Source organism: Drosophila sechellia, unplaced genomic scaffold (assembly GCF_004382195.2).
Source record: "Drosophila sechellia strain sech25 unplaced genomic scaffold, ASM438219v1 U_318, whole genome shotgun sequence".
NCBI lineage: Eukaryota > Metazoa > Arthropoda > Insecta > Diptera > Drosophilidae > Drosophila > Drosophila sechellia.
In genome coordinates, this window is record NW_022611265.1 from 515,237 (window position 1) to 530,555 (window position 15,319).

The following is a 15,319-nucleotide window of genomic DNA, read 5'->3' on the forward strand; positions in this document are numbered from 1 at the left end:
CACTCAGGGGCCCACGAGCGCTGCCTGGAAATCAAGGAAAGATTAGCAAAGGCTCAGCAAGACAGCATCGGAAGATGCAACCCTTCCCGTCAAAACCGTGTGTTTGAGGTAGGAGAACACGTGTTTGTAAAGAACAACAAGAGGTTAGGAAATAAGCTAACCCCACTATGCACGGAACAAAAAGTGCAAGCAGACCTGGGAACGTCTGTTCTTATTAAGGGGAGGGTGGTCCACAAGGACAACCTTAAGTAGGCACCCCCCTTGCAGTTAGTTAGTAGGTTACTTTAAGAAAGCCCGAGCACTACAGTCTCACCCTATATCCAAATTCCAGGTTTACCCTCACGACGCTCATTACACTGGCATTAGCGAATGCACGGATCACCGACTTTTCGCATGCCAACTACATCCCTGTCGTAGATGGTAACGTGCTGGTTTTTGAACAGCGTGACCTCTTAAAGCACTCAAGCAACTTGTCCGAATTCGCTGTCATGATAGACGAGACAGCAATATTATCCGAGTCCTTTCCCCAATCGCATATGCGTAAGCTACTAGAGGTCGATACGGACCACCTTAGAACCTTGTTGTCCGTCCTTAAGGTCCATCATAGGATTGCCAGGAGTCTAGATTTCCTAGGTACAGCTTTAAAGGTAGTGGCTGGCACTCCCGATGCCACGGACCTTCTGAAAATAAAGATTACTCAGGCTAAACTAGTTGAGTCTAATTCCCGGCAGATAACAATAAATTCCGAAACCCAGAAAAAGATTAACAAGTTAACTGACACCATTAATGAGGTGATCCGTGCCCGTAAAAGCGACTTGGTTGACACTCCACACTTGTATGAAGCGTTATTGGCAAGAAATAGGATGCTTTCTACTGAAATTCAAAATTTAATTCTCACTATTACTTTGGCCAAATCAAACATTGTAAATTCCACGATTCTTGACCATGCCGACTTGAAGACTGGTTTATAATTAGACCCCAAAATTTAAATTATCCAATATATGTTCCGATAACATATAGCGCTGGCAACAATACAGTTCTTCTGCCAGCCAGATCACAAGATATTCGGAAAATAGACATTAATGTTGTAAATGATTTCATATTTGTTCCTAATCAAGAAATACACAATGGGATTTATGTTGCAAATACAATAGCGGCATCCAAACATGTATATAACAAGTATGTTCGACTTCTAAATACAACTAATTTCGACCAAGTGGTCAAAGTAAATGAAATACAATATGAAAATCTAAAAGATTATGACATTCATAATACCGACACTGGAAATAGAAGCGAACAAATACTTTCAAAACTAAAGAAAAATTTTCCAGACCAATTTAAAAATCAATTAACAGAATTATGCACACAGTATAGTGATGTGTTTGGACTGGAAACCGAACCAATATCAACAAATAATTTTTATAAACAAACATTAAGACTTAAAGATGATGAACCCATTTATATAAAAAACTATAGAATCCCGCATAGCCATATTGAGGAAATTCAAAAACAAGTAGGGAAATTAATAAGCGACAAAATCATCGAACCGTCTGTATCTGAGTATAACAGCCCACTCTTGCTAGTTCCAAAAAAATCATTACCAAATTCACAAGAGAAAAAATGGCGATTAGTAATTGACTATCGTCAAATAAACAAAAAACTTCTTTCTGACAAATTTCCACTCCCTAGAATTGATGACATTTTAGATCAACTAGGTCGAGCTAAATACTTTTCATGCCTTGACTTGATGTCAGGTTTCCACCAAATAGAACTTGAGGAAAACTCTAAGAATATAACATCCTTTTCAACGAGCAATGGCTCATATCGCTTCACGCGATTACCATTTGGTCTTAAAATAGCACCAAATTCATTTCAGAGGATGATGACTATATCATTCTCGGGATTAGAACCCTCTCAGGCATACCTTTACATGGATGACTTCATGGTGATAGGATGTTCCGAAAAATACATGATTAAAAACTTAACTGACGTTTTTAATGTATGTAGGAAATATAACCTAAAGTTGCATCCAGAAAAATGTTCATTTTACGTGCACGAAGTGACATTCCTAGGTCACAAATGCACAGACAAAGGAGTATTGCCAGATGACAAGAAATATGACGTCATCAAAAATTATCCTGTCCCTCATGATGCGGACAGTGCAAGACGATTTGTAGCATTCTGCAACTATTATCGTCGATTTATAAGGAACTTCGCCGACTATTCACGGCACATAACTAGATTATGTAAAAAGAATGTCCCTTTTGAATGGTCAAGCGAATGCCAGAACGCATTCGAATACCTATACGAAAATTGTATGCACCCCACACTATTACAATATCCTGATTTTCGCAAAGAATTTTGCATTATAACGGATGCTAGTAAACAAGCTTGCGGAGCGGTTCTAACTGAGAACCGTAACGGGATTCAGCTCCCAATAGCTTATGCATCACGTTCATTTACAAAAGGAGAAAGCAATAAGAGTACAACGGAACAAGAACAAGCGGCAATTCATTGGGCAATTACCCATTTTAGACCATACATTTATGGCAAACATTTCACCATTAAAACGGACCACAGACCATTAACGTACCTATTTTCTATGACTAATCCCAGTTCTAAATTAACTCGCATGCGGCTAGAGCTTGAAGAATACGACTTCACAGTAGAATACCTAAGGGGGAAAGATAATTTTGTAGCAGACGCACTCTCACGTATAAATATAAAGGAACTCAAAGACATGCAACATAAAGTCCTGAAAGTCACTACCAGGCAACAAAGTAGACAAGAAAACTGTACAGTAACAAATAAGGAACTATTGCCTAGGCAAAGTATACAAAATGTAAGTTATGAACCCTCTCTGAATATCTTCCCTCTTTCCCCGCCCCGCTGCTTTTATATACGCTTCCCCCGTTAGACCACTCTACACCACACAGTGGTCTCTCACATACCCCAAGAAACGCTAACTTCGCCCCCCGCCTTGCCCACCAATTTCACGATATATTCAACAGTCACGCCGGCCACTATGTGCTGCGTTCGCAAGAGACACTTTGTTGCCGATCGCGCCCGCTTCAAAACTGCTGCGCCTGCAAATGACACATTGTTGTTATGAGCAGCGCAGCCGCCGGATGTTGCGCAAGCGACCGCCGACACAGCATAGCTCATATTTCGGCCGCTGGCCCAGCAGCTATGCGGGGTCGCCCCTCGTCCCAAGTCGCCTGTTGACGAGGCGTTCAAACACTGGAGCCGGAGCTCTGGTTAGACCTGGCGAAGACTGCAGAAGGCAGTCTTGGACTAACACCCGAACACTCCAATTGGAGAACTGCCGCGGGCCATTAAAATTAAATTAACTTTGTAAAACATTGAACCTAAGTTGGTCTTAATAAAATTATAACGTGAAACGGAGCTGTTCACTCTTCTCTTCATTTTGGGAGCCGATCTCCAAGAACCCTAGGAATGCTTATCATATTGATTAGGTGAGCTGTGCGGCTACGAGAGCCGTAGTAGCAGAGCGAGAAGTAGACTCGCTTAACTGGCGCCCGAACAGTCAGAATTCTGACTACCGGCAATGGTTACCAACTTAACACAACAAAAATTATAAAAATGAAAAAAAAAAAAACAAAAAAAAGGAAAAAGTGAACCACGAAATGTGGTAAAACAAGATAACGACAAGTGACGAATGGCAGTGATGTGATAGTGGAACTATGAAAGTAAGAAAACGACCACCCGCCGCGGTGAGAATGCCGCTACAACCTGTAACGGGAGAAACATTCTGCACGGGCGCAAAAAGTCGTATGTAACAAAACAAAAGACCACTCGCCGCAGCGTTAACGCCGTCTCCGTCCAGGAGCGGGGCATATTTAACGCGGGCGCAAAGTGTCTACTTCAAATATTAAAAAATGACCTATTTAACAACCCACTGCGGCGATTTGTCTACAGCCCCTGTAGCCCATTCGCGGGTGCAAAGTTCATAGCGTCAAACTGATACTTAAATGAAACAAGAAGAATAACTTCGTCAATAATAAAATAACCTGTGAATTGTGATTAAAGCGTGTGGTAATCTGCTGGATAGGCTGAGCGGTGTGGAGGCACCCGAAAAAGCTGCCCAGTAGATTGTGTGGCAACCGTACCTTAGTAGGCCAAGGCCAAAAAGGGAAAATACGGACCACAGTGCCCAGTGCTAGGCTTCACTCGTCCGTCGCTGCCGTAATACAATACAAAGAAAAAATACGAATACAAATGCTAACATAAAAAATACCAAATACCATACAATAAACCATTGCCTATTACAAAAAAAATTTTAAAAAATCTCTTTTTCTCCCTTTAGATACTAAGAAAGACACGACACACACACTTTTTCTCAACACACTCACACGAGGACCAACACAAATTGTCAAGGGTGAGTGAAACTACACTTAACTATCTCAGGGCCTTTGATAAGAAATATAAAAGCAAAAAAAAAAAAAAAAAAAAATCTTGGTTATCCGTTATACCCTATCCGACTCAATACATTCCTGTCGTTTAGTGTGCTAATTGCGTTCTTATTAAGAAATGGAAGAAATTAAGGAAACACTTAATGCGCTCCTTGCCCAAATGACCGGGCTTAAGGACGATATGAAAAAAATTAACAATCGAATGAACACTTTCGAAGCTGAAAACGAAGCTCGTAACCCGGTAGTCACTCCTCCGGTGCCCTTGGCCCGTGCACGTAACGAATTTGAACTGAAGGAAGTCTCTACGCTTCCCGACTGCGTCAAAGAACTTCAAACGTTTGAGGGTCAACCCGAGAGATACGTCTCGTGGGTTAATCGTGCGCAAGCGATCTTGGACGATTACGAGGTTATCAAAGGGAGACCATTGTTCTGTGCTATAGTATGTCACCTTAGGCAAAAGATAAGAGGCGAAGCTGAAGAAGTTATCGACTCTTATGGGGTTCGGGATGACGACTGGCCAGAAATCAAAAGAGTTTTAGCAATGCAATACGCGGACAAACGCGATGTGCGAACGTTAGAGTATCAGCTTAGCCAACTGAACCAAGGAAACAAACCCTTGGAGGAATATTACTCGGAGGTGACGAAACATCTCTCTCTTATCCTCAACGGATTGAAAGTCGAAGGACACTCGATAGAAGGAGTCAGAGCCTTGTCCGAACATTCTCGACAACAGGCCCTTAATGTCTTCATTCGAGGAGTCGGTAACGACGCCTCGAGGCTATTGGTCATGCGTAGACCGAAAGATTTGCAGGAAGCTTTTTTTTTTTTTTTTTTGGAGTAACTAATTCTATTTATTAAGATTTCAAAAGGAATCGTTCAGTAATTCCTCTGAACTTAACCTAATGTGTGATAAAGATAAATGAGACCAAGTGGTATCTTAATTATAAAGTACAAAAGAAAATGTAATATGTTATGTTATCCTCCGGGTAAGGAGATCGCTGGGGTGTACCCTCTTCAGTCTTCGGAGAGAGATGGGATCAGCTAGGATAGTTGCTAGTCGGTTCGGGTGGGCCATAAGCCTGTCGGCATAACGGCTGCTGTGGAAATTAATCTGATCCCCAAGAAGGGTAACTTTCAGATCTCTTTCGATGACTATGTTCGTCACGTACCAGGGGAGCCCAGATGCGTGACGTGCAGCTCTTGACTGGACCACACGGAGCCTATTAAGCTGGGATTTGGCGGCAGTTCCCCACACCTGGATGGCATAACTCCACGTTGGAGCGAGAATGGCTTTGATTAAAAGAGCCTTAGAGCTCATTTGAAGTTTGCTGGAGTGGAAGAGCCAGTCGAGCTTTTTTAGCTTCGCCAGTGACTTTGATTTGACCGACGTGATGTGGGCCCCCCAGGTCAGTCTCCGATCTAGATGAACTCCTAGGTAGCAGTGCGATCTAGCATTGGTGATAGGGCTTCCATTGAAGGTCAGATCTGTGCAGGTTCCGGGTCGCAGGGAAAAAGTTACACAGGCTGACTTTGAGGAGTTAATGGCCACATTCCATTTGGCAGTCCATTTTTCGATTGCGTGCAGCCAATCCTGGACCGCGTTGGAGGCAGTTTGCAGTGAAGGATGAGACGCCAGCATGGCAGTGTCATCGGCGTAAGTTGCCAGGAGCAGCTGAGCCGGGGGGACTTCGGCGTTGTTTGCGGGAGATGGCATGTCAGCAGTGTACAGGGTGTATAGGAAGGGCCCAAGAACACTTCCCTGTGGAACTCCTGCATGAATCTCCTCCAGGCTGGATCGAGCATCACGCACTGCAACGTCGAACGTCCGATTAGAGATGAACGATCTCAGGATGGCATAGTAGGGAGCAGGAAGGAGAGTTTTCATCTTGTATAGAAGGCCCTCATGCCACACCTTGTCAAACGCTTGCTTCACGTCTAGAAAGACGCCGACCGTGTAGAGTTTGTGCTCGAAGCCATGCGTCACCTGGTTTACCAGTCGATGTATTTGTTCAGGGCAGCCGTGTGACTTCCTGAAACCAAATTGGTGTGGAGGTATATGGTTCACTACTTGCGGCAGTTCCATCAGGCGGGCTAAGAGTATTCTCTCAAAAATCTTAGAGAATGTTGATAGCAGGCTGATTGGGCGATATGCATCGATCTGCGTTGGCGGCTTTCCGGCTTTAGGTATCATAATGATACGTGCTCGCTTCCATTGCCTTGGAAAGTGCCCTAGCCTTAGCTTACTTCTTCTGTAAGGAACTGCAGGCAGTTGGTCCGAGAGAAGGCTCATTCTCCCGCTCCTCCCCCCCAAATTTTACTACAAATACCCGGTTCTATCGACCGCCGAGTGGCCCTCGCTTTACTTCTTCCTATCAGGGAAATGTTAGACCTTCAATAGGTTCAGGATATGGAGGCTCACAAATTAGTAATCGCTTCCAAGGCCCAAGACCGGCCATTAAAATGGAGTCGAACCGGTCGGGTCAGTCCCACCGTTCTGATTACAGGGTCCCCCAAAACGAGGGTTCTGGGATGAAAAGAACGTCGTATGAATATCAGAATCCGTTCCAAAGGGCGACCAAGCTTTATCATATGGAGCCCGTGCTTGATCATTCGACAATGCCTGCCGAACATGGCGAAGATCCCTCTACCGACCCTTACTATAACCAAATCGTTGCCGAAAATGCCGGCATGGCCCATCAAGATATCATGGAGGAAAGGGACGACCCTGAAATAGGGGCTGAGGGTCCGAATTTTATGACCGAGGCCTCTCGAGCGTCCCTTACTTAGAATACGAGGGGAAAGATGGGGCTAAATTACAATTCTTGATCGATATCGGCGCTAACAAAAACTTCATCAGCCCCAAAATCGCCGCCGGATCGACTGTCCTCCCTACTCCCTTTTGCGTTCAATCGGCCACAGGTTCTGTTAGAATAACACGTTGCGTAGCCGGAAAATTTTTCGAAAAACTAGGAAATGACTCGACCCTCACTTTTTTTGTCCTCCCCGGTTTAGATACCTTCGATGGTATCATAGGGGACGACACGCTTAAAGACCTGAAAGCATTAGCAGACAGAAAGAATAATTGTTTAGTTATATCACCAGGGATAAAGATTCCCCTTCTTGCTAAAAGGTCCCTTAATGTCAAAACTTTGTTGGACTCAACACACCCGGAAGAAGCAAGAAGGATCTTAAAGGCACTGATTGACGAGTACTCGCACCTTTTCGACCCTTTGTCGCCGGGCGAGGAAGTCGACACCAGTGTAAGGACAGAAATACGAACGAACACTTCAGACCCAATTTATACCAAGAGTTATCCGTACCCGGCTAACATGAGATCTGAAGTGGATAGACAAATTGGGGAACTCCTTAGCGAGGGTATCATACGCCCGTCGAGAAGCCCTTACAACTCTCCGGTGTGGAAACAATAGCGTTTGGTCATTGACTTCAAACGTCTAAATGCGGTTACAATTTCTGATGCATATCCAATCCCGGATATAAACTCTACATTGGCTAGCCTTGGCGGAGCCAGATATTTTACAACACTAACCTCAGGGTTTCATCAAATTCACATGAAACCCTCCGATACCGTGAAAACGGCATTCTCTACCCTGAACGGGAAGTATGAATTTCTCCGTCTTCCCTTCGGCTTAAAAAACGCCCCGGCTATCTTCCAACGAATGATCGACGATGTTCTTCTGGAACACATCGGGAAAATTTGTTACGTGTACATCGACGATATTATCGTCTTTAGTAACGACTATGATAGCCATTGGAAGAACCTTCGCTTGGTCTTTGAAAGCCTAAAAAAGGCCCGACTTCAAGTCAATCTGTCTAAGACTCAATTCTTGTCGACTCAGGTCGAGTTCCTCGGTTATATCGTCAGTCATAACGGTATCAGAGCGGACAAGAAGAAAGTGGAGACTATAACCAAAATGAAGCCTCCTAAGAATGTCAAGGAACTGAAGAGTTTCCTCGGCATGACATCGTACTATAGGAAGTTTATTCGCGATTATGCTAAAGTTGCTAAACCCTTGACTAATTTAACTCGCGGAGAATCCGCTCGAGTTAAAGCGAACCAATCTAAGAAGGTCCCGGTTGAGCTTGACGACGCGGCTTTGCAGGCTTTCGATGGCCTTAAAACGATTTTGTCTTCTTCAGACGTGCTCGCCTTCCCAGACTTCGTTCCATTTGACCACAGACGCGTCCAACTACGCTCTTGGAGCCGTATTGTCCCAGGACACAGAGGGAAAAAATCGTCCTATAGCTTACATCTCGCGCACCCCGTCGAAAACTGAGGAAAACTATGCCACTATGGAAAAAGAAATGCGTGCTATAGTGTGGGCATTGGACAACCTCAGGTCTTACTTGTATGGCGCTGCATCGGTTAAGGTTTATACCGACCATCAACCTTTGACCGTTGCGCTAGGGAGCAGAAATTTCAATGCCAAACTTAAACGTTGGAAGGCTAGAATAGAAGAGTATAATTGCGTACTCATCTACAAGCCCGGCAAATCTAACGTCGTCGCTGACGCCTTGTCCCGTATAGTTCCAATAAACCACTACTTTGATTGCTGCCGTTCGGATACTGCGTCGGCTACCGAGGGCGGTTCCACCGTCCATAGTGCGGATGAGGACGCATCTCATTTGCTACCTCACGTAGAAGTACCTATCAACGTTTATCATAACCAAGTTGTCTTTGACCCCGAGAGTTCCGAATACCTGTGTGAACAACCCCACAGGGGCTTCGAACGTCATCTCATTCCCGTCGGTACTGGTCTTTTGTCCGAGTTAGTTGTTACTCTGGCAAAGTACCTCAATCCCTCAGTGATCAACGGGGTTAAAATACCCGAAACTTACCTACCATCGTTCCAACGCGTTTGCTTGGCGAATTTTGCTTCGTTCAAAATTCGCATAACGCAGAGGCTGGTGGTAGATTTGTCGGACCCTGGAGAGATCTGCGAAGCCATCGAACTAGAACATCGCAGGGCTCATAGGGGTGCTAAAGAAGTGCGCCTGCAGCTTTTGGAGAAATATTATTTCCCCCAGATGGCTAGTACCATCCGCAGGCAACTTTCGTCGTGCGACTGTTGCAAACTCTTCAAGTACGACAGGCACCCCAATAGACCTTTCCTTCAACCGACACATATTCCGAAATATCCGTGTGAAATTCTTCACATTGACATTTTCACTTTAGAGAAGAAAATTTACCTAAGCTGTATTGACAAGTTTACCAAATTTGCCAAGCTTTTCCTTCTCGAATCAAAATCCTCTATTCATCTCCGGGAAAAACTTGTTGAAGCACTACATTACTTCACCGTCCCAAGGGTACTGGTCTCAGACAATGAAAGAGGTCTTCTGTGCCCGACGGTCTTAAATTATTTACGTACCTTGGGTATCGGTTTGTACAATACACCGACCCAGAAAAGCGAGGTCAATGGTCAAATCGAGAGGTTTCATTCCACCTTCCTCGAGATTTACCGGTGTTTGAAGAGCGAACACCCTGACTTAAAATTTAATGAACTGGTCGCCATTGCGGTGGATAGGTACAATAATTCTATCCACTCAGTAACCAATAATAAGCCAGCTGATCTATTTTTCGACCGCTCGGCTAGAATAAATTACCAGGGGTTAACTAATTTGAGAACTAAGGCTCTCGAAGACGTTAGGGGTATGAAAGAATACCGCCAGGAGCTCGCGAACGCGGCTCACAACAAAACTAGAAAGAAACCATCATCATAACGTGGGCGATAAGATCTCTGTTGCCAATAAGCAAATTAAAACAAAAGAGAGGCAGCGCTTTAAGGCTGAAGAAATTGCCGAGGATAGAAGGGTAACGGTAAAAACCAAGAAGGGCAAGATATTGCATAAATCAGACCTGCGTAATAAAAATGGCACCGGATCGTTGTGTATGTTTCACGCGCTTCCATTACAAAATACACTTTTTACATTTCAAAATACTTTACCAACATTAAATTATTAAATCCCTTACCTCTAAGCTAATGTAAGCAACACCACAAAAATAATGTTACTCATAAGATAACTTTTTCAACCAATATTGCAAGTATCATTGTCACCCATATGGTGGGGGTTGCAGACGTCTTCAAGTACGAGGCTCCGCTCGTCCCGCTACAAGAGGGCACCGTCTGGCGCGTCAATGGACATTTCAAACTGGCGCATGTCATCGACTTGAGAAGGTTCGAGTCGCTGGTCCAGGAAGCTCGGCGCGAGGCTGTGCAACTGACGGATCCCAGGATTGCGGCGTTGGTGGCACATTATCTGGAGGAATCGCAAGAGGGCTTATCTAGACTGACGGGCACTCGGCGCGGACGTCGATCACTGGACTGGATTGGGTCCGCGTGGAAGTGGATTGCGGGATCACCTGATGCGTCGGACTGGGACGCCATTCTTCACGCCCAGGAAAGCATCGTGAAATCGGCCGACCAGCAGGTACGGATAAACGCTGGATTGTTCGATGCTTCACACGACTCCCTGAGGCAGCTGAACGAAGTTGCCGCTAAGGTTAACGCAATCGACGGGGATGTTCACACGGCTACGACCTTATTGCATAAGGCCTTAATAATCAATAGTCAGGTCGGCGAGCTGACACAGGCGTGCCAACTAGCCAAGTCAGGGATCGTCAACTCTCGCCTGTTGGATCACGAAGAAGTGCAGGCTATTCTGACTGAGGTTAGGAATTTGCCTTACCAAAATGCCGTGGAGGCATTGGAGTTCTCACGCCCGTCGGTACTAACTAATGGAACGACGTTGCTGTATATCTTGGCCATGCCCAAGGTCGCCCCCAAGGAATACCGCTTGCTTCTTCTCCTCCCTGCCACGCTCGAGGGAAAGCAAGTTATGCTGAGGCATGACAAAGTCGCCGTTAGCACTGAGGAAACATATGCTGTAGTGAACGACTGCCTTTCCATAGGCAACACGACTGTTTGGCCGGAAAAAAGTCTCCTGAAGATGGACGAAAACAGTTGTGTCCCCAAACTGCTGAAGGGTGGTCAGGCTAGATGCGAGTTCCTCAGGAATAACGAAGCTCGCGTGGAACTGGTCGAGGACGGGATGGTGTTTCTTTCTAACTTTAACGGGACACTTGAGGCCGGACCCAACACGCACGCGCCTTCACTTCACTACGTCAATGACTTCAACATGGAGAACTTGAGGAGACTCTCTGGGATGTCCGAGAAGGTCGCTTTCTCCTTCCTACTGGAGGCATTGGTAGTCCTGATTGTCGGGGCGCTCCTCTACATCATATGGAGGAAGCTGACATCAACCAAGGGTATTCCTGTCATGGCAAACTGTGCCTCGGACCCTGAGACGCTAGGCGCTGGCGGGGCACCTAAAGCTCAATAATCTGCGGGACGCAGATCTTGAAGGGGGAGGAGTTATGAACCCTCTCTGAATATCTTCCCTCTTTCCCCGCCCCGCTGCTTTTATATACGCTTCCCCCGTTAGACCACTCTACACCACACAGTGGTCTCTCACATACCCCAAGAAACGCTAACTTCGCCCCCCGCCTTGCCCATCAATTTCACGATATATTCAACAGTCACGCCGGCCACTATGTGCTGCGTTCGCAAGAGACACTTTGTTGCCGATCGCGCCCGCTTCAATACTGCTGCGCCTGCAAATGACACATTGTTGTTATGAGCAGCGCAGCCGCCGGATGTTGCGCAAGCGACCGCCGACACAGCATAGCTCATATTTCGGCCGCTGGCCCAGCAGCTATGCGGGGTCGCCCCTCGTCCCAAGTCGCCTGTTGACGAGGCGTTCAAACACTGGAGCCGGAGCTCTGGTTAGACCTGGCGAAGACTGCAGAAGGCAGTCTTGGACTAACACCCGAACACTCCAATTGGAGAACTGCCGCGGGCCATTAAAATTAAATTAACTTTGTAAAACATTGAACCTAAGTTGGTCTTAATAAAATTATAACGTGAAACGGAGCTGTTCACTCTTCTCTTCATTTTGGGAGCCGATCTCCAAGAACCCTAGGAATGCTTATCATATTGATTAGGTGAGCTGTGCGGCTACGAGAGCCGTAGTAGCAGAGCGAGAAGTAGACTCGCTTAACTTGTATCTAAGCCCAACGTACACGAAGCCATAACAAATGATGAAGTACGAAAAGTAGTTTACTAAAACGAGGAAATAAAGTTATTGCAAGAATTGATGTTGAAGATTTATATACCAATGGAATTTTTGATTTAGGTCAGTTCTTCCAAAGGCTTGAAATGTAAGTCGGTATACTAAAAATCAGCCAACTCAAATTGGCACCGAGTGAAAAAATCTTTGAAACCATTTCAATAGATAATTTCAAAAATATGGGCAATATAAAATTGAAATCATTAAGAGTAGCGCTACTCCAGCCGGTGACTGTATACATATCATGACGATCCAATTCAAGGAGGTCATACAGGCATTACAAGAACGCTAGCGAAAATAAAAAGACACTATTATTGGAAAAATATGACTCGTCATATAAAAGAGTACATACGTAGATGTCATAAATGCCAAATGTCAAAAACAACGACACATACAAAGACCCCAATGACTCACACAGAAACCCCAACAAATGCTTTTGATATGGGACACAGTTGGTCCACTACCGAAATCAGAATATGGCAACGAATACATCGTCACACTAATATGTGATTTGACGAAGTATCTAGTATCCATACCTGTTGCGAACAAGAGCGCAAATACTGTCGCTATATTCGAAAATTTTATACTAAAGTACGGTCCAATGAAGACGTTCATTTCAGACATGGGTACCGAGTATAAAAACAATGTAATTCAAGATATGTGTAAATATATGAAGATTGAAAGTCTTACATCCACCGTATATCACCACCAGACTTTAGGGACATTCCTAATAATTAATAAGAAAAATCAATACCTTTAAAAAAAAAAAATTTTTCTTTCTAAACACAATATTAATATTGAAAACTAAATGACTACATATATTACGTAATTTCTTTAAAAAGGGAGGTGTAGCATATTGGACTAATCTACCCTAACAATACAATAAATGATTGGGTATAACTTAGCGTCAAGACATTGTGACACTTTGTCATAATAAATATAAACTCCAGCGCCCCAGTAATACGATCTCACGCTTATACATAAGCCGATCGCGGAGCGTGGGAATGCTGAGCATGCACTTTGCAGCTCAAGTGGTCAATGCCTTCTGCATTCATATGTATATGTATAAATGTAAGTAAGAATACATAGATATAAGCAATGTATGTGCGGGTTAGCTGAACCCAACTTCAGCACACTTTGATTATTCAAATAAAGAACCTCGAACAGAGCAGAAGCTAAGATCTTCTTTTCTTAAACATTAAAATAGCACCCTTCACAATAGCACCCTTCACAGGAGCGCCCCGATAGCGACTATCGATCGATAGGATGCTCGTATGCGGCCACACTGGAGGTAGCGATCGGCTCGAGATGGCAACGTCGGAATATCGACAGTGGCAACGGCGCGTTGATATCGATAACAAGAGATCGATTATGTGGCCAGGCGGAAAAAGGGATGAGCGGTGAATGGAAGGCGGGAGAATTTGAATGTCGAACAGATGGAGCAGAATCGAAAGCAGCACCGTATGGAAGGAACAGGTAAGCTGCCTATACGAAGGGACACCGGGGCGGAGGACCGCCGGGACCAACAGATTTTTTAAAAAACTTACGAAGGAAGGGAGAGATGTGAGGAGTCTTAAAACTCCCCACAAATCTCGTGTAGGGGAGCGGCCTAGCAACAGCCGCGATGAAGGGCAAAGCGGAAAGACCGTGAATCAAGGGCAGACAGGTCAAACGGTAACGGTGCGTTAGCAAAGAGGACGCACCGTGAATCAACGGCACAATACGTGGACCTTGTACCGGAGCGGGCCGTGCGCAGAAAGGGAAAAAACGGGATCCCTGCGGCCTATAAAGGGTAGGCGCGAGCACGGATGCGGGACAGTTAATGAGATAGAGAGATCGCGTGCGGAAGGAGGCCGAGCGTCGGAGTGTTAACAGAAGGATCTCGGAAGTGTGAACGCGCGGTCAAACGAGAAGAAAAGGAGCAGTGCAAGCATCGGGCGGCACGAAGCCCGAAGGACTCAGAAGGACGAATCACCAGATCCTGGGAGTGGAGGAGAAGGATATGACGGGTCGTAAGGATCATTGGAGTCAGTGGCCAGCAAAGGTGGTCCCAGGACGAGCGTTGCCTCGCCCAAGAACGATACACCCTGCACCATAACATCCTAAATCCGTTCCGGCCGACTCGTCGTACACGTCAAGGAGCAAGCAGTACCACGGAGGCAAGGCGTTGCAAGAGAAGCGCCGCAGGAGTAGTGAGGTCTCCAAAGATATAATATAAGAAGCAGCAGAATAAACGGCTATATTAAGAACCCGTTGCTTTTCCTTGGTCGGGCAATCACACAAATCATGAATTTGGTGAGACGAACGCACGAACTCTCTGAGCTAGCCGCTGCAATCAGTAGCGAGCGAAATAAAGAAAATCAGTTCGTTACATCTGGCGCCCAAGCGTGATAGTCCGGGCAAAAGGAAAACAAAGCAAGATGGGGAAGTCGTGGCTGTACAGCTTAAAGAAGGATGAATTTCACGCCATAGCAAGATTCGCTAGCATGGCGGAGGCCAGCGGAAGCAGATCTGAAAGGCAAGAGATCAGACAGGAACGCCGAGACAGCAGCCGCGAAAGAAGGGAGCGGCGGAAAGCCAGACGTGACAGGCGGGAGACCGCAGGACTACGCAAAGGTGGCGAAACAGGTGCGAGAGTGGAGTTTCCGTTACGACGGGAACGAGAAGCCGCTGGAGTTCCTGGAACAGGTGGAATGGTCAGCAATGACATATGGACTCGACATCAACCAGATCCCAAGAGC